Genomic DNA, 22,645 nt, shown 5'->3' with positions numbered 1-22,645 from the left:
TGGCTTGGGATGCCAAAGGCAGAGGCACGTACACATCCGTGGTCTGGAGTTTGTATGCGGGCTTTGGGTATTCCCCGCTCCTTCCATTAATGCTTCCAGCTGTAGACCTGTACTTTTTGGCTGCTTCCCTTTTGGGAAGCAGATGGCAGGTGGTTGCTTGTACATTCTACTTGTCTGATTGGGCATATTGAGTTGACAGAGTTTGTACTATAGCTGACTCTAAAGAGATGCAAACAAATAACCGAAACTCAAAGAGACCCGGCTCAGCAACCAACCTGAGGTTGTTAACTTATCACAAGAATGATTTATTTCTAAATAATTTGAGAGCTTTTCCATAATAGGGTGTTGTGCCTTTACTACTGAGCCTCCTCTGTCAGGCGCCATAGGAGGCTGCAGCTCAAACTAGCACACACTGCTAAGGAGAAAGCAGATGGTAGTGCAGCTGCCACCAGCTGTGCCCTCCCCCCCAACCCTCCTCCTCTCCAACTTGGATGATGTAATGGAAACAAGGAAAATTTTGCTCTCTGCAGCATTGGAGTCTCTCAGCCTGTCAGTGTCACACACACAGGCTGGGGTAGGGGAGAACCCAAACCTTCAGCATTTGTTTTATGCTCTCGTGTGATCCTCTAGCCAGAGAAGCTCCTTCGGGTCTGGTGAATTGGACTCAAGATGAAACGTCTCAACTGCTGTGGATAGAAAGTTTCAGGGCCTTTGATTTTCCTGTGTGTTTGTATCTTTCCGAGGCTGCCTGATCCTCAGCCTGGCTCTTTGCTTTCGGGGTCTTATCTTCAGACCTGAAAAATGCAACCTCCCCATTTGAAAGACAGAGAAAAGCACTTTAATCTTTGAGCCATCTTTGAAGCTGATTTTATTACAAGTAGTGAAGGTGGCTTCGAGCCACTCTACCTTGTACAACTCCCATTTGTTACCCAGAAATTGTTATAATCTAAAATACTGGCCTAGCATTGGAAATCCTGCTTGGGAATAACTACAGCCCTTCGTTTCTCCTAGGGAATTCTGGGAAAGGCATTGTCCCTTTAGGAACGAGGTCTCAGGACTGAACTCATAATTCAAAGCAAAAGTTAATTTTTTCAACCCCAATTTTGTTTTCTTTGTTCAGTGTACTTATGAGGTAGCAGCTGTGATGGATATACAATTTGCCTGTAGCTCCATCAAAAAAATATTTTTGTGTGTGAAAATAATTGCGTAAGAGATCTTGTTGGTAATTGGGTATCAGAGGCAGAGGGCTAGGAAATCGAATCGTGAGAAGTTTCGGATTTGAGTCAACTACTAATAGTGAACTTGAATAGTCCTGTACTGGGTCTGTGTCTCAGTTTTCTCCCCTGTAAGAAAAGAGGGTAAAGTAGATGATGTTTGTGGGTCCTTGAGACTTTTCTGTTATGATGCTGTGATTTGGGGCCTTGCTCTTCAGTAAGAGTGATCAGTCCCTTGACAAACCTGACGGTAGTTGTGGGAGCGTGTCTTTAATCCCCAGGGTAATCAGATTCTGAATGTTTCCTCAGAGTGTGTTCTTGGTGGGTAGACTCTTTTTCTCCTTAAGTCAGCCTTCACTTACTAACCGTGTTGGTGACCAACCTGATTTAGAATGGGGCTATCCTTTTGAGCAAGCAACAGTAGGAATTATAGCTGCAGGGTCATGTGTCCTGATTTGGGGGAGCAGGAGATGCATTTGCTGTGGTGGCCCTGAAGCCACCCCACCTCCACGCAGCTGCCTTGGGGAAAAAACATTGCCTTCCACTCCCTCTCTTTGGAGAACAGGAAGGAACTTTGCTTCTACTGCTACTTTGAAAGGGAAATGTGGTTGCTGGGTTATGGGAGGTGGAGACTGGACCCCGTAAGTGGAACTGCTCCAGGTACCTTGGAGTTTCCTGTGACCTGCTTGTTACTTTGAGGACAGGAAAAGGTTGGGTTGGGAGACTCCACAGTGAGGCCCCAGCCACTTGGGGATGGAGTCATGTGAGCAGTGTGGGCCAGAGCTACTGTTTCTTAGCTTCTGGCCTGTTCCCCGTCTTACCATACGTGAATCAGGACACAAACCAGACCAGGCGTCGAGGTTGCTTAAGGTCCTGAGAGCACTCTTTTTCTCTTGAGCATTTTTAAAGTGAAAACACTGAAAGCATTTGGGATTCCATGGAGTAAAATCAAGATAATTTAATGTCTTTTAGTGAAATAGCAAGTGTTTTTGACTTGAGGGAGCTAGTCCAATATTTCTCAGTATTTGTAGAGTACATTGTGATGTCACTAATCCTGACTGAGCCATTGTCACTGAGCCATTGGAGAAGCAAGGTCAAGTGCAGCGCTGATTTATTTTGGTAATGAAATTTCCTCCGTGGTTGGCAGTCGGACAAATGCAGTCTTATAGAGGGGAAGAAAGGAAGGCTCTCTTTACGATGAGGCATGGACCATTGGAAGAGATGGCTTCTCTCTGCTCTCGGGTCTGGGGCGCAGCTGAGACTGTACGTGGTTGGTCTCCACGTGGACACATCACTTCTGCCTTGGGCACCCTGTGTGTGGCAGCTGTTCTTAGGGATAACTAGAAAGAGGAGGAGATCTCTTCGAATTTGTTCCTGAGAGCTTGCAAGCTCACTCTTTTTCGTTGTGTTTTCCTTTCCTTATTTATACATAGCTGTGTGTCTCTTTTTCTGGTAAGTAGTTGTTGAGGAGGTAGCAGGAGGACAAGATGGAAGAGAAGTTCTTGATCAACAAACTTGTCTGGGATTGAATTTCACCGGAGCAGACCTTAATTTAAACTAAGGCAAAAGAGCGAACCACGGGAATACCCGGATGTGTTTCTGTTGCAACTGAAAATCGTGGTCTGGCAATGTGGTCACATACGTATCTTCTCCCATAATCAAAACCAGGGTAGGGACAGGCGCTAACATTCACTCACTGCTTGCTTTAGAGACAGAAAAGTGTAGCACTTCAAGTTCTTGGGCTTTGAAATGGATATGAATCCTGATTTCTAGACATCAGACTTTGAGCAAGTTGCTTTTCCTCCTCTGCATCCATTCCTTCAACTGCAAAAGGGATAGAACTAGATCCTACTTCACAGGATTGTTAGAAGAAGGAAACAAACTAATAGAGACCTGGGATCCTCCCTCCCACGTTTGAACAGTGCCTGGTATACAGTGAGAGCTGTAAAAGTGTTTATGAACTAAAACCAAAAAGTGCTTCCTGCCAGGGACTGGGTTAAAAGGCTTTACATATTATTTCCATCCAATGCTCACAACAACAGTTTGAGGTGGGTGATCTGATCCCCACCTTGTAGATGAGGAAGTTGGGGCTAAGAGGGGTACAGGGGCTTGCACAAAGGGACCAGGATAAACGGAAGAACAGGAGAGTTTCAAACCCAGGTCTTGTCTGACTCCAAAACCTGGGCTCTTTCCTCTGTCTGTGCTTCTTTGGTGGAGGTCATTCAACATTAATTCAAGAAGTCAGTATTGAGCGCCACCTGTATTCCAGCCCTGGGCTCGGGGTTGTCAGAGATACAGCAGCGAACCAGACAGGCACGGTCCCTGCCCTCATGGAGCCCTCACAAGTTCATTTGCAGGAAACACTGACCTGAGGTCAGGGCCGTGTGCCAGAGCTTTCTGGGAAGTCTGAGAGCCCTTTGAAGATGGTCACCTTCCACTTAGCCTTTTGAAGCCTGTTCTTGGCCACCATTGTCCAGGGCACCTGGCCCAATGCTGGCAGGAAGAAAGCTTCTCAAATGACACAGCAGGAGGATCCTAGATCACAAGGCTGGCCCTGGTGGTAGCCAGGAAGATGTCTGGAAGATTCTGGTGCCCTAGGATCCTACAGGCAGCCTGGGCAGAACAGTTGCTGGGCGATGACTTTTTTTTTCGGGGCAGATGTCTTCAGGGTCCTTGCTTATGACGACAGCTCCAGGGATGCCCTTTTCTTACTGGGATGCCAGGCCTTCTGGTTCGCCTTAGAGAGCTGAGTTGTAAGGACTAGAGAAGGTAAGGAGGAGGGCATCTCTGGGCGAGCCCTCCCCAATTGCCGACCTGAGTTCTGCCAGCCAGGGGAGCCCAGGACGGGGAATCTGCCCTTTGCCTACTTCATATAAGCACAAGAAAGAAGAAGGAAGGGGGCCGTTTTAGTGAGGTGGTGGCAGCACTGACAAGGGACATCAGAATGAACGTGTACAAGCAGGTTTGCCTACACCTATTAGTCATGTGGCAAAGACACTGAAATATGATCTAGAGAACTGGTCAAGGAAATGCAGGATCATCCCTTTGGAAGACAGTGTACTTTCCCAACGTATCTTTGAGGACCAGGAAGTGGCCTATGGCTATGGAGACCCCCGAGGCCCTGATGTGGAAATGGCTATATAATCCGAGCCCTAGAGTATCTCTAGGCCTTGCGAAAGTGAGCCTTGGGGTCCGAGCTGAACTTGTTCTTTCCATTTCTCCATGTGAACACCATGTAGCCTCTTTGATTTCCTCTTTTGGTCTGATCTGTGTTTCAGGGCGTTATTTCAAGTGAATTGGCTAGAAATAGGAAGCACAAAGAGCTGTGCCCTTAGAACAGGCTGGAAGCTCCTTAAGACAGGGCCACCACCCTGCTGTCTGATGGGACATACTCATAGAAGGTGTCAGTAATATTTATTGAATATATGCATACATGAATTATTGGTTGAAACCAAGGAAGGTGAATAAACAAGCTTCTAAGCCCCAGGGCCTCTACTGTTGGAAGAATTAGATAGAAACAAAGGAAGAAAGTAAAAAAAAAAGGAAAGATGTTTGTATATTTAATTGTCTTTCTAGATTGAGAAAGAGGAAACCCTGATATTTGCTATGTGTGTTGGCAAATGTTAGCTCAAGAGGTAGGAAAGATTTCTGCCAAAATAGGCACAGCAGCAGAACAAGGGTTAATTCTAGAGTCCTAAGCACAGATGAGTAATGGGGGATTTTGAAATAGTTGGGTTCCTGTGAGAATAGCAAAGCCAACGTCACCAGCGCTTTGATTGGGAAGTGGAGGGTGTGGGGGCCATGTGGAGCTTTATAGACAAGGTGTGAGCCCTTGTGCAATCTGGGTAAAAAAAAACAGTTAATTAGGATGGCTCAAGAATTGGTCATGGTGGAGCAAAAGGAAATGGATGTTATTACCAAGTTATGCTTTGTTGTAGCAGTGGCTGGATGTGCCCCGGGATTGAGGAAAACATGGATTCCTAAATCTTTCATTGAGGGCCGGCATGCACTGTGCTTTGACAGCAGATCAAAAATAATGAAAACAGCTGACCTATTTGACCAGTTACTATGTGCTAGGTACTTTCTCTTTGCTTTAGAAGGAGTTACCTGTTTATTCCTTACAACAATCTAATGATACAGGTAGGTACTGTGATCATCCCCATTTTACAGTTGAGGAAGCTGCGTCCCACCAAGGTCACATTACTTATTCAGGGTCACATAGAAATAAGTGGTGGAGTTGACATTTGAAACCAAGCCAGCCAATACAACAACTGTCTACAGCAGTGACACAGAAGGAAGTATATTCTGTACTTCCTATATTGAGTACTTCCATAGAAGGAAGTATTTTCTATGCTAGAATTACATGCACAGCTTAGTGGTAGGGCAGTGGAAAGTGAGATTATTGATGATACGGGAATGCATATGTCTGTATTTCAGAGTGGAAGAGAAGCAGAAAGAAGTGATCTGAGCTAACTTTGAGTGGGAAAAGGCCAGTTGGTGTGTGTGTGTGTGTGTTTTTTATTAACTTAATTTGGATTATAGACCCATTTGAGAATCTTTGGAAAGCTGTAGATCTTTTCTGCAGAAAAATGCATGTGTGTGTGTAGTTACGGGAGTTTTGCATATAACATTAGGTGATTTCTGGTTCAGAATTGCTACTGTGGGGAGAGAGGGAAGGGAAGGGCATTCATGCCTAAGGGAACAGTGCGATAAAGGTCCAGAGTCCGGAAAGGGCCCAGCTCGGGTGCTCTCAGAAATGAGGGTGTATTCTGGAGGGTGATGGTGGATGAGCCTGGAAATGTGGGCTGGCACTGTATCATGGAGGACCTGGAATGCCTCGCCACGGTGTCTGGTGCTCCTTCTGAGGACAGAGGGAAGCCATGACATTTTTTTCAGGAGAGAATACATGAGTCAGTCAGCCTGTGTTTTACGAAGCCAGTTCTGAGGGCGTGAACACAAGTTAGGTGGCTCTTGCAGTAGTCCAGTGGGAGAGGATGAGGCCTAAACCAGGGTACTGGCAGTGTTGGTGGGGACATTCCAGAAATAGAACCAACAGGACTGGCTGACTGGATATCATTTGTGAAAGAGAAGGAGGAGTTGAAGATGGTTTCAGGGTTCTGCTTCTGGGTGGTAGGGAGGATGGTGGGAGTATTGCATGGAATGGGGAGTGTAGACAGGAGAAGCAGGTTTGTAGAGAGGAGAGGAATGTGCTCGTGGTACTGGGTGGCCATCCAGATGGGGTGACCTGCAGGGAGCTGGAAGTCTGTACCTAGAACTCCGTTGCAGGGGTAGTTTGGGCTCGCCATCAGAGGAGTTCTCCCTAAAGCTGTGAGAGTGGGTGAGAATGGCCTGCCCCATGCAGGCCCACAGTGTCTCGTGGTCAAACTGGCATGGATTTTAAAGTCTCTGTGGCAGTGGGAGAGTGAAGAGTGGGAGAGGGAAGAAGAAGGGAGAGGCATCAGTGGTCCCCAAGCCCGCCCGTCATCATCAGGAGTTCTGAAGAAGCTTAAAAAACAACATCAACACAAGACAAAACAGACTGAAAACCAATTGAGTCCGAGTCTCTGATTACACATGGTCTGGGAATCTATATTCTGGGTAGTTTGGGTGATCAGCCAGGTTTGAGAGCCCCTGGGCTAAGCTACAAGCCTGGGTGCTGGAGGACAGGACCACATTTTCAGAGTTGGTAAAAGAAACAAATGAGCAGAGAGTAAGACCAGCGTTTGAAGCAGTCCTTGCATGGCTTGAATGCAGGAAATGAACTACCTTACTCAGTTTATGCTCCCTCTGTACCAGGAGGGAACGTTTGGCCATGCATGGAAGGAGCCATGAGATGGTATCTTGAAGGGCATAAAAATTAAAGGAGGACTAATTGTAGGATAGGGAGAGACTTAGCCATCTGGTTAGTAGAGGGGGGAAATTATGAATTGAGGATATATTTGATGGAATAAAACCCAGAAGAGACTTGAAAGGGAATGAGCCTTCTTTCACTCTGATGCATAATCAGCTGGGTGGAGGGTCAGGGAGCACATTGCTTTCTGCAGAAAAGGAGTAAGGACATGTGGGCTGAGTGGGCGGTGGGCTTCTGAAAAGGAGAGCAGGCTGAGAAGAGATATTATGGGGGCATGGGATCTGGATGAACAGGGATAAAAGAATTGCTGAGCAGTGTACTGGTCTTATTCAGAGTCCCCCAATTCTACTTATACTCGTGTGTGTGCGCGCGCGCGCGCACTAAGTTCTGTACAATGTTATCACCTGTGTAGGTTCAGGTATCCACCACCACAGTGAGAATATAGAACAGTCCCAACACCACAACAGTTGCTGACGTTCCATTTTCGTAACCATACCCACCTCTGTCCTGCTTCGCAGTACCTTATCCCTAATTCCTGGCAATCATTAATTGATCTTCTATTTCGAAACTACTGTCTTTTCAGATACTTTATATAATGGAATCATCTGGTATGGTAACCTTTTGGGATTGGCTTTTTTTTCTTCCATTCAGCGTAATTCCTTGAAGATTCATCCAGGATGTCCCGCGTATCGATACTTTTTTTCTTCTAATTAAGTGGTAGTCCCTGGTATATATGTACCGCAGTGTGTTTAACTGTTCACCTCTTCAGGGGCATCTGGACTGATTCTCATTTTTGGTGGTTACAAATAAAGCTGCCAAGACCATTTATTTACAGGTTTTTGTGTGAACATAAGTTTTCATTTATGAGGAATAATTGTCCAGGAGTGTAATTGCTGGGTCATGTCATAGTTGTGCCTTTAGGTTTTTGGTTTTTTTTTTCAATTGACCGCTCAACCATTTTCCAGAGCAGCTGTACCATTTTACATTTTCACCTGCAATCTAGATTCTCTGCACCCCTCCCAGCATTTGGTGTTGTCACTACTGTTTATTTTAGCCATTCTGATAGGTGTGTGGTGATATCTCATGTGGTTTTAATTTGCATTTCCCTAATGACTAATGATGTTGAACATCTTTTCATGTGCTTATTTGCCATCTGTATATTGTCTTCCGTGAAATATCTGTTTATGTCTTTTGTCCACTTTCTAATTGGATTATTTATGGTTTTACTGTTGCATTTTGGGAGTTCTTTAGATACGAGGTCTTTGCTGCACATGTTGTTTGCAAGTATTTTCTCCTCATCTGTCACTTATCTTTTCATCTTCTTCACATGGGCTCCCACAGAGTAAAAGTTTTTAATTTTGATGAGATCCAGTATTTTAATTCTCCCTCTTGTGGACTGTTCTTTTGGTGTCAAGTCTAAGAACTCATTGCCTAGTCCTAGTTCCTGAAGATGTTCTCCTGTTTTGTTGTAAAAGGTTTATGGTTTGTTTCTTTTTTTACATTTGAGTCTGTGATCCATTTGGAATGAAGGCAGAGAGTGTTACTTTTTGGGGAGCCCATTGGCATGATTACATGATATTTCACCAGAGGATTCGAATTGATTCATATTTTGACAGTTTGTAGAGCTGGGCCCTGAGACACTAAGCTGCTAGCGAGTGTGGGGTCACCCCAGGCTAGGTGAGGAAAGAAAGGGACGAGGTGAAGCTGGAGGGGCGGATACGTCGTGATGTGTGCTCTGCTCAGAGCCTCTGCTGCCTTCCTTAGGCGAGGGCGGCGGGGCAGGAGGCTGTGGTCATGTGCTGGAGATGAGAGGTGGAGAGGTTTCAGGTGATGAGTTTCGAGGTGTGGCCACTAATGTGGACAACTGATCTGGACGTGGGCCATGGCCACTGGAGATGAGGAAGTCAGACCCCGTGAGGCTCGTCAGCGTTGGGCTGGTTAATCACTGATGCTGCAGTTCACAGTCGTCCAGTGGGAATTTGCAAATAAATGTACCCAGGTCTCCAGATATTGGAGGAATTTTTTTGAGGAGAACATGATCCCATGGGTGTGAATGGAAAGAGTTTGGAATAAGTGAATGATATGGACCTGGTGAAAAGCAGGTGACAGAATGGTGGGGTAGAAGAAACATTGGGGTCACAGGAAAATGCTAATATTCCCCACCTCCTTGCTCCCCAATTCTTTGGCTGGCCCCAAACTGCTACACCTATTTGCGATGTTCTTTGGACAGCTATATAAGCTCTTTGTGTGTTGTTGCCAGCATTTGTAGAACAGAGCGAGGAAATCAACATATTTCTTCCTACCTCTCAGCAATCTGGAGAGAAATACAATTATGGATGAAAAAGTGCTTTAAACTGAATTCTAAACAGAATGCTTTAGTGAGCTTAAGCCCATTCAAGAAAGCCTGTTGGAACGGTAGGAAAGAATATTTTGGATTCAGCTTCCCTGGCCTAGATAGAGGGGTGTTTGGTTGAACTGACCCCTCACCCCTTTCAGGGTTTCTGCCAAAGAAAGGGTTGGAGAGGGGAGATCCAGGGCAAACTGTCTGGATCGGAATTACAGATGATGGAGGGGACCTAGGGGAGCCCTTTGCCTGGCAGAGGCTGGGCAGAACAGTGGCACTCCGTGGCATCCAAGGGGAGGAGGCAGTGGACAGACTTGTGTGTTCTTAGCAGCACAGCCCTGGCTTCCAAGACTGTCTCTCTGCTCTTCCCCCATGACTCCACTTCTAGAGCTGCAGTTCCTTGCTCCTCTGTAGCTGTGGCCTTCCATTTCACCTGAGAACTCATTGCTTCTGAACTTCTTGTTATACTTACTTATTTGTATCCCATTGATCGTAAGTGCTTAAAGTGGGCATTTTAATAATCACAAGCATTGTTATTATGATCGTGTTGTGTTGATCTCTTTAGTAAAGGTTCTATCTTAGAGAACCTTCAGCTCGTTAAATTTACATAAATATATAGATGTGTTGTGCGGTTAGGATCGTAGAAAAAAATCTGAAGGAATTTACAACCTAGAAATAGTGGTTGCCGCAGGGATTATAAGCAACTCACTCCTTTTCTATTATGTTTCTGTATTAATGGAGTTTTTTATAGTGAACATATGTTACTTTTGGAATTGGAGGGAAAAAATAATTACATCAGGTTGATTTTTTTCCCTCTGATTCTGAATAAGGGGTACTCATTAAAGAAATGTGGAAAATACCGCGAATTAGAAACAAACCATGTTGTCCAGGTTCACTTCGGTGTGATGTGTGTTTACCAGGGGTTCATGGGGCGGGGGGGGGAGGGGGCGGGCTGCTGCAGCGTCATGGTGGGCAGGAGGGTGGTGTTGGGAGAGTGGGCTCTCCCTTCCACGTATGGGTGGCTGGGCCAGCAATCTTGGGGGACAGGTGGTCAGAGAATGGTGGTGCTGGGGCAGGGAAACAGGACAGGGTGTTCTTATTATAGATTTTAGGACATCGGTCTGGGAGTTCAACAGGTGCCCCAGCCAGCTGGGTCTGTCAGTCAGCTGTCCAGACTCACAGTGGTATTTTCCTGACATTCATGTATCATGGTAAAATGGGGATGGGAGAGGTAGAGGGCAGCATTCAAATCCTTCCTTCCAATGTCCACATGCTCACAGCAAAGCGCCACACCAGAATTAACAGGAATTAACACGCCATGTATCTGCTGAGCCAGAATTTATTGTTTAACTTGTACTTGAGAGTGGACGTGCTTTATTCCTGGAGGGTTAGGGGCCTCTCTTCTTAAAGTGTCAGTCGTTTTTTTGTATGACCATTTTATTCTTTGTAACAGATTCCTGGCAAGCTAGTCTTGTACTTACATCGGCTTAGGGCAGAGGTGGGTGGCTTTCAGAGTGTGAAAATACTCCGGAGATTTTACAGTGTGCTGTAATGCTCATTTCTCATTTGATTATAATCATTTGGTTTAATCATGGTTTCATTTGCTTGATATTTACCTGCTATACACACACTCCAGATTATTCTGTCTGAGTACCTTATCTTCTCTCAAATGCTTCACTTCCAGATAAATAATAAAAAATGAAATTTGTTCTTCAAAGCCCATATGGACATTATTTCTTTAAAGCCTGTTTCTATATCAATATACTCCTCTCTCCTTAGCCTTTTAGACACAGTCGGAAAGTTGTGACAATGAAACCTGCTGCCCTGGACACTCAATTTATTTTTTTAAAAAAATTTTTTATAGCATTACAGCTTTTTTTTCACAGCCAGTGAAATTGGTCATTAACTGGAAAATTTCCATAGACATTGTTCCATTTGCCAAGGCCAGAGGAACTTTTAGCTACCTTAAAAGAGAATGCTTTGGAGGAAATGTAATTGATCACCCCAAAGCTTTGCAGCATCCGGGGTAATATTTAACATATGTTAATAAGCTGAGGTTTTTTCAGCCATTTACAAAGATCCCAATTACTCACTCTGTGCCTGCCCTCTTCCCTGGGTCTGCCTCTGTGCTCTGTGACTTGCTTGCTATTGTGTTCAGACAGGCTTTGGCAACTGTCTCTTAGATGAATGGTTCTATTACAAACACAGTAGCTTCCGTGACAGCTTAGAAGAGATTGTTGTTTATGACTGGTTTTATTGAGAGAGGTTTGGTGCATGTTAATGTCCTGATAAAGACACTTGTACCTATAATGTAGCCACAGCCTTAAACATATTTGATTGTGAAGGAGGTACTGGGGCTGATGACATGCCATATGTGAGGTATCGGATTGCATGTTTATTCAACTGTTACTGCAATCTCTGTATTCGAATGTGCCTTTGTATTTGCTGTCTCACAGCAACACACAAATGCAGTGGCCATACGATCCTGATTATGGAAGATGTTATTTGGGTTGCTTGGATTGTAAGCCACGTGTATTAGGAAGCATTCTCTCAGTCCCCATGTGTCCTGAGACAGCAACCGTGAACAGTTGTTAGGTGAAGGGAATTGCCAGGTGGGATGACGACATGCGTTGGGATAAGAGCCTTTTGAAATGGACAAATCTCTGAAAGGCCTGGACGGACCAGGGCAGGCTTTGTGACAGAGACTCAAAATAATAATAACAACAACAACAACAGTAATGAACATTTATCCAGTGCCTACAGTGTGCCAGGTACTGTTCTAAACACTTAACTTCAATTTATTTAAGCCTCATTGCAAACCTTACGAATAGCTACTATTATTATTCCCATACCACAGGTGGGGAAACCAAGGCCCAGAAAGGTTAAGTAAATTACCCAGGGTCACACAACTAGTAATTCCAGAAGCCAAGATACAAACCCCTATCAGTTTGGCTCCGGGGCCGGAGCTCTTGACCACCACACTCTGCTGTCTCTGGGTTATGACAGAACTGGAATTGGACGTTCTCTGGGCTCAGTGTCCCTATATTGCTGTCTGCTAGTGTAGAAGAGAGTTTTGGTTCCAAGCAAACAATGAAAAAAGGAGAACGGGCTTTCTTTTTTTTTTTTTTCCAGAATGGCTTTCTTGGTATCTGGGACACACTTTTTCCTGTTTTCTGCCTGGTAAACTTCTACGGTTCCTTCAAGACCCTGGGAAGATCTCCCTGCTCTCTGCACCCTTCCCTCAGCTTCACAGGCAGAGCTAGTTACTTGCTTGTTTGTGCTTCCACTGCTCGTTATTTAAACTTTTCTCACAGCGCTTTCCAGACTCTGTTTTAGTGTGCTTATCTGTGTCTCCATCCTCTTAAAGAGCAGGTTCTAGGGCTTTGGCACATCTCGGTCTCCAGTCCCTAGATAGTACCTGGCGCACATTAGGCCCTCAAAAACTGTTTGAATTAGTGAAAGTTGTTGGTGAGAAAATTCCATCTTTTTTCTCTAGAAGGTCTTCTTGTCCATATTCATATGGTTATCACAGTTACAACATTCTCATGAAATGAGGGCAACAATGACAATTTCGTAGCTAAGAAGCTGAGGCACAGAGCTCAATATATTTTCCATCAGGACATCGTATTGTGAGGAACTTCCTGGTGAAGCAGAACTTAGGGTAGAACTAACAGCACCTTGCGCCTGTGTTGACACTTTTCTATGATAACGACCTTGATCCTGTGCCTGAGATGTAAATGGGAAACACGTTAGTTTAATTTTATGTCAGTATCACAATGATTCGGCCCAAGTGGGACATTCATTGGTTATAAAGGATTGTTGAGCTTGATTTGTTATTGTGGTGACCAAATGCTGATTTGATTTTTATAACAGCAGGAAACCATATCTCTAGAAAGTAAGTCTTTGTCTTTGACAATTACCCCCTCACCCCCCACAGTATATACCTGGCACAATATGTTTGTAAGCTTATTCGAGATGTCTCTAAATAGTGTGTATGTGTGCACGTGTGTGCATGACTTTTCTCAGGCTTACTCTGGGTTTAGTGTTAGCTGTCTGGACATCACTTCTGCCGCTGATTGTTATAAGATGACATTGCTGATCCTGAATGACTCACTTAAGTGGAACAATGAACTGAGCAAGTATGACTGTGGAGTTCAGAAGGATGTTAGGTTAGCGAAGGTTATCAGACCTTTACGACCAGGTCACAAAATCTGGTTTGTGTACATTTAACCTGCCACTAATCTGTTTAGTGGCTGATTTATATAGAGGTTTATCAGTCAGCGCATAGGAGTAAGTTCATCATGGTGATTAAGGGCATAGGGTCAGGAGTGAGGGCTGGCTGGGTTTTTAAATCCTGCCTCTGCCACTTCACTGGATGTGTAACTATGGGCAAGTTAATATTCCCAAACCTCCATTTCCTCATCTAATAAATGGGGCTAATATTATGCCCATCTCACAAGTTTGATGCTAGGGTTGAATGAGATAATGCATTAAAATGTTTCACAGGCACAACTCATTTTCCAAGAGCAGTATTATCCTGACAACAAAGCCATAGATATCACAAGAAAAGAAAACCATAGACCAAAACCTCTTACGAATATAGGTGCAAAATTCTCAACAAAATACTCACAAACTGATCCTGCAACATGTAAATAAAGAATCCTATACCATGGCCAAGTGGGATCTATCCCAGGAATGCAAGGTTGGTTTAAAATCTGAAATTAATTAATATCATATACCATATTAATAGAATAAAGAACAAAAACACATTATCACCTCAATAGATTTAGAAAAAGCATTTGACAAAATTCAGTGTCTCTTCATGATATAAACACTCAACAACCTAGGACTAGAAGAGAACCTCCTCACCTGGAAAAGGGCACATACGAAAACCCACAAGTAACATTATACTTATTAATAAAAGTCTGAGTGCTTTCCTTCTAAGGTCAGGAACAAAACAAGGAGGTCTACTTTCATTCCTTCTATTCAACATTGTGTTGGAGGTTCTAGCCAAAGAAACTAGTCAAGAAAATGAAACATAAGAAATCTAAATTGGAAAAAAAAAAAGTAAAACTATCTCTATTTGATCTTGTATATAGGGGGAAAAAACTATTACAGCTAATATTTAAGTGAATCACTCAGAATTTCAGCAAGGTTGCAAGCTAATATACAAAATAAATTGTATTTCTATATATATTAAAAATGAACAATCTGAAAATGAAATTAAGAAAACAATACCATGGGGGGGGAGGTTATCACTTTGTGACGGGTATAAATGTCTATTACTTTGTTTTGTACACCTGAAACTAATAAAACAATTTTAAAAAGTAAAAGAAAACACCATTTACAATAGCATGAAATAGATGTAACAAAGAAATGTAAAGCTTTTACTCCAAGAACTACAAAATATTATTGAAAGAAATTAATTGAATTTAAAAAACTCAAATAAAAGACATTTTATGTTCGTGGATTACAAGACTTAATATTGTTAAGACAGCAATAATCCTTAAATTGATCTACAGATGGCAACATAATCCCTAACAAAACCCCAGCTGACCTTTTTTGTAGAAATTGACAAGCCGGTTCTAACATTCATATGGAAATGCAGGGGACCCCAAATAGCCAAAACAATCTCAAAAAAAAAAGAACAAAGTTGGAGGACTCACACTTCCTTACTTCAAAACTTACTACAAAGCTACAGTCAGAATCAAGATAGTGTGGAAGTGGTGTAAAGTTAGACATATACATCAATAAAATAGAATCATTAGCCAGAAATAAACCCTCACACTTACAGTCAATTGATTTTCAACAAATGTGCCAAGACAATGCAGAGGCAGGGTGGGGGGGTTGTCTTTTCAACAAATGGTGCGGAGACTACTGGATATCCACATTCCAAGAATGAGGATGGATCCCTTTCTCATGTCCTGTACTATAATTAACTAAAAGTGGACCACAGACATAAATGTAAGAGCTAAAACTATAAAACTCTAGGAGAAAAGAATGTCTTTTTTACATGACACCAAAAGCATAGAAGTAAAAATAAATAAACTGATACTTCATTAAAGTTACAAACTTTTGTGCTTCAAGGGATACCATCAAGAAAATCAAAAGACAACCCAAAGAATAGAAGAAAAGTTTTTTTCCAATCTTAAATTTGATAAGGGATTTATATCTAGAGTATATAAAGAACTCTTACAGCTCTAATAAAAAGACAAGTAATCTAATTAAAAAGTAGAATCTTAACAGACTCTTTTTCAAAGCTATACAAGTGGCTAAATAAACACATGCAGAAATGCTCAACATCATTAGGCACCAAAGACTTGCAAATTAAAACCATAGTGAGATACTACTTCGTATTCACTAGGATGGCTATAGTAAAAAAGACCGACAATAGTAGGTATTGCCGTGGATGTGAAGAAATGGGAACCATCATGCATTACTGGTGGGACTATAAAATGTCACAGCCATGCTGGAAAACAGCCTGGCAGTTTCTCAAAAGGTTCAATGTAGAATCCTCATAAGATCCAGCTATTCTACTCATGGGTATAAAACTAAGAGAAATGAAAATAGATGTGTCTTACAAAAATATGTATACAAATATTCATAGGAGCATTATTCATAATAGCCAAAAACTGGAAGCACCGCAAATGTCTGTCAATTGATGACTGCATAAAGAAAATGTGGTATATCCATACAATGGGTTAGTATTTGGCATTAAAAATGAGTGACGTACTAATACATACTACAACGTGAACAACTCTTAAAAATGTGCTATGTGAAAGAAGGCAGTTACAGGACTACATATAGTATGATTTCATTTATGTGAAATGCCTCCAAAATCTAGAAAGACAGGAAGTAGATGAGAGGTTACTAGGACTGGAGGATTTGCGAGAAATTGGGGAGTAACTGCTAATGGGTATACATGTTTCCCCGAAAATAAGACCTAGCCAAACAATCACTTCTAATGCGTCTTTTGGAGAAAAAATTAATATAAGACCCGGTCTTATTTTACTATAATATAAGATCGGGTCTAATATAATATAATATAATACTGGGTCTTATATTAATTTTTGCTCCAACAGATTCATTAGAGCTGATTGTCCGGCTAGGTCTTTTTGGGGAAACACGGTAGGTTTCTTTCTTGGATGATTAATATGTTCTAAATTGGTTCTGGATATGCTTACACAACTCTGTGAATATACTAAAAATCACTGAATCGAATACTTTAAATGGGTGAATTACATGGTATATGAATTATATCTCAGTAAAGCTGATCTATATATGTATATGCTTAGCTTTCTACCTGGCCCATTGAAAGTAGTCAGTAAATGTTAGCTAACATTGTAATAATAACTTTCTTCCTTCGCTTTTATAGCAGTAAAGATAGAGTGAGGAGAATGCTGAGAAAGTAGGTGAATGTACCAATTAATTCGGCTATCAGGTGATAGAGAAGATAGACGAATCTGTGGCAGCTCTGGGCTAGGAGCTAAATGCTGGTTTCGGAAAACTATTGTAAAGGTTAAGTGAAATTATGTGGTACAAGGGCCTGGCATAGACACCCGAGACTGTGAGGTAAACCTGAATTTAGTTACCCTTAAAATGTGGTTGAACTTGAGTCTGGAGATCCAGATGTCACTAAGCCAGATGTTCTTCACAAAAGAATAATCATCATTAGTGTGATAAAGGCCAGAGTCTTTGTGTCTAGGAGTCACTAAACCAGATGAGTGTGTTTTCTTTTTAAATCCCAGTAAGTATAACAAAGACCAGGGTTTAGGTTCTGGCACTGTCTTTTTTTCTAGGCAGTGTCTGGGGAAACTCAGCTCCAACAGTCAGCCCAAGGTGGACAGCTTTTCTCTTTCTTTGCAGCATCTTTTTGGGGGGCCTGAGCATTAGAACCCCTCACATTCTGGAAGGGAGTCCCTGCGGAAGCTTTGCCTCAGCCCCGTGGATGTCCCGTGCTGGTGACCAGTGGTTCCTCCTGTAGAACTTGGAAGTCATATGCCAACTTGAGGGAGCTTCTCTGCTAAGATTCATTAATTTGCTGACACATCTCAGTAGTTTTTCAAAGGATCTACCTATGGATTTCCCATTTCAATGTTGAAGAGAACCAGTGAGCTGCTTTTCAGATGTTAGGTCACACCCTGGCACCCATGGTCACATGGTACTGAGGGTCGGGAAGACAGGACACACAAAACTCCCATGTTCATCTGACTGTTAAGGCAGGTTAGGCTGATCTACCTCTCAGGGATGGTCCACGTAGAGGAAAAGGGCCGAAGGCAGAGAAGTATGATAACGTGTGTGTTCTCAGGAACAGTCAGGAGTCTGGGAGAGCTAGCGTGTGAGTGCCGAAAAGGATGGATGGAGTGGAGTGGCTTGGGAGCTGGGAAAGGAAGGAGGACAGATTGTGGAGTAGCGGTGCTAGGCGATTGCATTTGAACACTAAAGAGCAACTGTTCTGTATAAGCAGCACATTCCTGAACGGGGCAGGGATGGGTGGGAGCCCTTGTTTTCAGGATATTCAACCAGCGTTTGAGGAGAATTATTCTGGAGGCCTGGTAACCTGTAAGGAGTCTGAAGTCCCTGAAATGCTCCCGGCAAGAGAGGGGCAGACTTGAACTAGGTCAGTCTGTAGGAGCGACAAGGAGGGGCTAGGATGGGAAAGGCATTTTAGATCAGTATGTTAGAGACGGGTATTTAGAGGTATATTAGAGACCAGAAGGCTCGGTGGGATTTGATGACGAGGGAAGAGATGAAGGTGTTTTATCTGCGCGGACAGCTGGGCATTTATAGAGACAAGGAAAATATACAGCATGGGAGAACAGGGTTGTTTTTTTTTTTTCTTAACAATAACCCACACCCTTCGGACCAACTAGAGAACAGGTTTTAAGGGGTAGAACTGGAGTCATGAGTTTGCGTTGTATGGAGTCTGCAGGGCTTTGGGGTTCTCCGTAGGGAGAGGACGAGCAGGCTCATGGATATTCAGCATTCTAGGTTGAGAAGATTTTGGAAGATAACATCTCAAGGTTTGGAGTTGAGACCTTGAAAGTGGATGAGATGGTTCAGGAGACAGAAAAGGCAAAGAGAAAGGAAGGCGAAGGGGAGAACCCACTTGAAGCATTAAGAGCCAGTATCTCAAGTCTTAACTCATACATATGTGGACATCTTATGTCTTCCATATCACATGAAACCTTACAAATGCTGGAGCCAGGGAGCCTGAATTCCTGCATTTTTACTATTCTAAGTAGGCTGAAATATTTGTCTCTTGGCCGTGTACTGATGGAAGCGGGGATTCTTTTCTTGTAGGTTAACGGGGTGCTGAATATCTTGGTATGTTCCCCTCTGTGGCTGCCTAGGGGGAGTTAACGGGTCAGACTGTGATCCTAGTTTGGCTCCCTCTTTTTCCTTAAGCCAAATCTGGTCTCGGCCTGAAGTGTGATTTCCTTCCTTCCAGGCTCCCTGGGAGTGTGGCTGGCTCCCTTTGGTAGTTGCATTTGTGAGGCACCAGCCACCCTGTTCACTGTAGCTCCTACGGCTGAGAAGTAGACTCAGTGTGCCATGGAGAAGAGTGACAAGCTGCCTAAGCCCCAGGCAGGCATGTCGGTTGTGTTGGAGCCTCAGGGCTCCAGCCCCCTTTCAAAATCTGCTTCACCTTACTCTTTTGGGGCCCGCCTAAGCTAAGGGTGAGGAGACTGGAGAACACCCAGGGACAGTCCGCATGACCTGTCAGAAGAAGCAGGCCTGCCCTCCCTCTGTGTGTCAGATCAAAGCCTGACTTTTCAGTCCCTTGACACCCTAATGTGAGGATGTTTCTGAGCCAAGGTTGGGCCTCCTGGTGGCCTGTCCCTGGGAACTGGGGACGTGTGGGCCTGCATGTGCTCTGACAAGCACCTCTCTCAGCTGCTCTCTTAGAATTCAGAGCTGGAGGGATCTGGAGAGTCAGCCCGGCCTCCTCAGCTTTCATAGTGGACGCTGCTGCCCGTAGATGCCTTTTTCCAGGGTCTGGGGGCGAGCTGGCCCGGCTTGATCGCAGCTGCTCCTACGTGGCTGTTCCCTCCTAACCCACAGATCTTGGGTCCCAGGGTGCAGACGTCATTTCCAGTCTGGCTTGTGCCTAGGATGACCGTATAATTTAATGTCCAAACTAAGACACTTTGGAGAATAAAATGGAGCAGTTCATGATAACACCAGGAAAATAGAAATAAACTGGGACCCCTCTCCCAGGCAAACCAGGATATATGATCTTTCTACCTGAGCCTTTACTTTAGGCGTAATTCTCACTTCCACCCCAGGTGCTCCTACCTTACTTACGCCGATTCCCCAGATTCCGTGGTCCACATGACTTTGGGTGCCAGGAACTCACAGATTTCGGTCCTTTGAGATTTGGTCTATGGAACAGAACCCAGGGATCTTCCACATTGAAAGGATCGGGAAACTTTGGAATAACCAAGGGGAGCATATATCTAGAAATCCATGACTGTTCAAACCAAGATTTAGGAACTTTGATTTTCATTGGATAGTGTGGGTATGTCATAATTTACTAACTTTTTTTTTAATTCTAAGCATTAAATTGTTTTCACATATATTCAGTCTTTTCTTGCCTCTTGCAAAGGTGACGTGCTGGTAACAAAGAAATGACAAGAGAAACATCCTGCTCTGTGAGCCTGTGGCTCTATACAGAGCTCAGAAACTCAGCCACAGTCTTCTGACCCAGGAGGGGGGAGCCCAAGGCTCTGGGTTCCTCTGGGGGAGTGTGAAGGGGTCAGGGGAAGAGGTGACTTGTTTATGCTGTGTCTGTATGGTTTCCACGGTCACCGAGAAGAGTGGGAGGGAACATGAGCATCTGAGCTGCTCTGAGACCAAGCCAAATGGGGGTTTAGGAAAAGAAGGTATTCTGTTTTGGGAGTAGAAGAGGTCGATATGAGAGCTCAGCCTGGTAGCTTTCTCAGCCTGCCCTGGCCTGGTTTTTCTTCCCAAAGCTGGCAGAACCCAGATCACCACTGGACCTCCATGAAAAAGGTATGAGGAGAGGAAATGGCTTCTCACTTGATCTTCTGACTATGTCCTGGACCTCTGCCTCTCCAAGGTGACCTGGATAGCTTAGGTTTGACCCTTCTCTCACTAGACTTAGGAGTAGAGTTGCCAGATTTTGCAAATAAAGATATAGGATGCCCAGTTAAATTTTGAATTGCAGATGAGGAATCATCCCACGCCGTAGTTGTGTTTTATATGGCTACCCTAGTTAGTAGGGACGGGTCAGACTTTGCTTACCTCTGCACTATGGCATAACCATTCACAGTATTGCCTTCACTTAACAGGTGTTTATCGAGTGCCTGCTGTGTCAGATGCTGCGCTAGGTAGGCACTGGGCTTATTGCAGTGAGCAAAAGCCAGCAACAGTTCCTGACCTCATGGAGCTTACGTCTATGGGGCTGATGGACATCTAGTGGGCGGGGGGAGATAAGGATAAGTAAGTGTGTTAGATAGTGAAAGTGATAAAGAGGAAAATAAGGCAGAGAAAGGGAGCATCGGGAGGGAGTATCGGGAGGATTCGCACCTGAAGGAGGTGAGGGATTGAGGGAACAGGCCAAGCAGACTTTGGGGAAGAGCATTGTAGGCAGAGGGCAGCGTACACGTCACAGCCCTGGTGTGCCTGTGTGTTTGAGGAGCTGTGAGGGCCAGTGTGGGCTGCAGTGGAGTCAGCAAGCGGGGAAGTGTGAGACATGAGCCAGCTACGTCATGGGCACAGCGCTTGTAGCCCTGCAGAACTCGATAAGGATTTTGGCTTTCACTCTGACCGGGAGGCCATTGGAGGGTATTGAGCAGGGTGGGGTGTGATCTGATTAGGTTTTAGGAGAGTCAGTGGCTGCTGGTGGAGAACAGACTGAAAGCCAGCCAGGGGTCCGGTTCTCCAACCCTGTCCTCAGAGGTGGGCTGGGAGGTTTGAGACATGCTTGTCATTTGAAATAAAGGGATATTGCTACTTGCCACATTACACTTAATAGGATCTTTTCTCCTAACTTTCTTTCTTCTCCATTTGAGTGAAATGTCCCTATGAAAGAAGGGCAGTTGTAATTCTGTGTATCCATTTTTGCCAGTCACTGTGTGTTATACCTGGTTTGAGGGACTATTTCTTAAGGTTTCCCATGAAGCATTGGAGAACATAGTGACGTGCTGGACTTCACTGCTACATCTGGAGTTTCAAAGCCTTCAATATGTCAGGTGTTTTTTTTTAAGTAGAGGAAAGGGTGATTTTTTGGTGTTGTTTTTAGACTAATTAAAAATTAAATTTAAATTATTTGAGAGCTTGAAGAGTTTGAAAGCATGTCTTTTCCAGTCTTTGTAAAGGAAAGAAGATTGAACTGGCTATATAGTATAGAACTTCCTCTGCTTTACTTGCATAAAGTTTTCTGATTTAATTTTAATTTTTTTTTAAAGAAAGCCAACATATTTTGCATTTAAAATTAAAGAATGTAAAAATTAAAGAATATATGCATTTTATTTTTTTAAATAATTGTATTCTTTTGAGAAAAATATTGAGGCTATAAAAGCTTGGCATCTAAGTAAGATTATTTTAAATGTCAGCAAATTGATGACGAGTTGTAATTCTAAAAGGGGTAACAAATATTTTCCAAATATCTTTGACAAGCCTGTTGACTTAGAGATGACATACTGGTGAGTAAGCTTTGATAGGTAATATTATTAAGTAAATATTTAAAATTTCACATATAGCCATAAAATTTATTTGAGAATACACAGAAATGAAACACTTTTAAAAAGGTATAGTGTACACATTCCAAATGTGAACATGGATTATTTTTCCAGAGTTGTGAGGAATATATTAAGACTGAGTCAATATTTAAAGTAAGATCTAAGCAGACTGTTTTGAGAGAACCTCCTGTGCTGGGTTACATGCTGGGCACGAAGAATACAGAGTCGCAGGGGTGACTATTGTAAAAAAAAAAACATCGACTAAATGCAATATGTGCTAAGACACAAGTATGAACATTGTGTAGTTAAAAAGGAGGGCGTTTTGGATTCAACCTACTCTAGGCTAGTGATTTTCACTGTTTTCTTAAGCAGGAACTAACTAACATTCAGTGTAAGCCACTTGAATGTTTTTGAGACCCCAACCATGATAAATTGAGATTTTGGCCACCTCAGTGTGGAATTACAGTGTAGACATGCATTCACTGTGGAGGTAGAAAGATCTAGCCTGTATGGCTAGATCATTACCACC

General features: G+C 43.4%; 1 protein-coding gene across 8 annotated transcripts in view; it reads left to right on the top strand.

Annotated features, from left to right (window-relative positions):
* Window positions 1-22,645, top strand: part of TEAD1 (TEA domain transcription factor 1) — a 256,610-nt gene that overhangs the window by 80,615 nt on the left and 153,350 nt on the right. The window lies entirely within an intron of this gene.

This window comes from Rhinolophus ferrumequinum, chromosome 11 (genome assembly GCF_004115265.2).
Source record: "Rhinolophus ferrumequinum isolate MPI-CBG mRhiFer1 chromosome 11, mRhiFer1_v1.p, whole genome shotgun sequence".
In the NCBI taxonomy this organism is placed as follows: domain Eukaryota; kingdom Metazoa; phylum Chordata; class Mammalia; order Chiroptera; family Rhinolophidae; genus Rhinolophus; species Rhinolophus ferrumequinum.
Note: the sequence above shows the minus strand (reverse complement) of the source record. Positions and strands in the feature narration are given on the sequence as shown.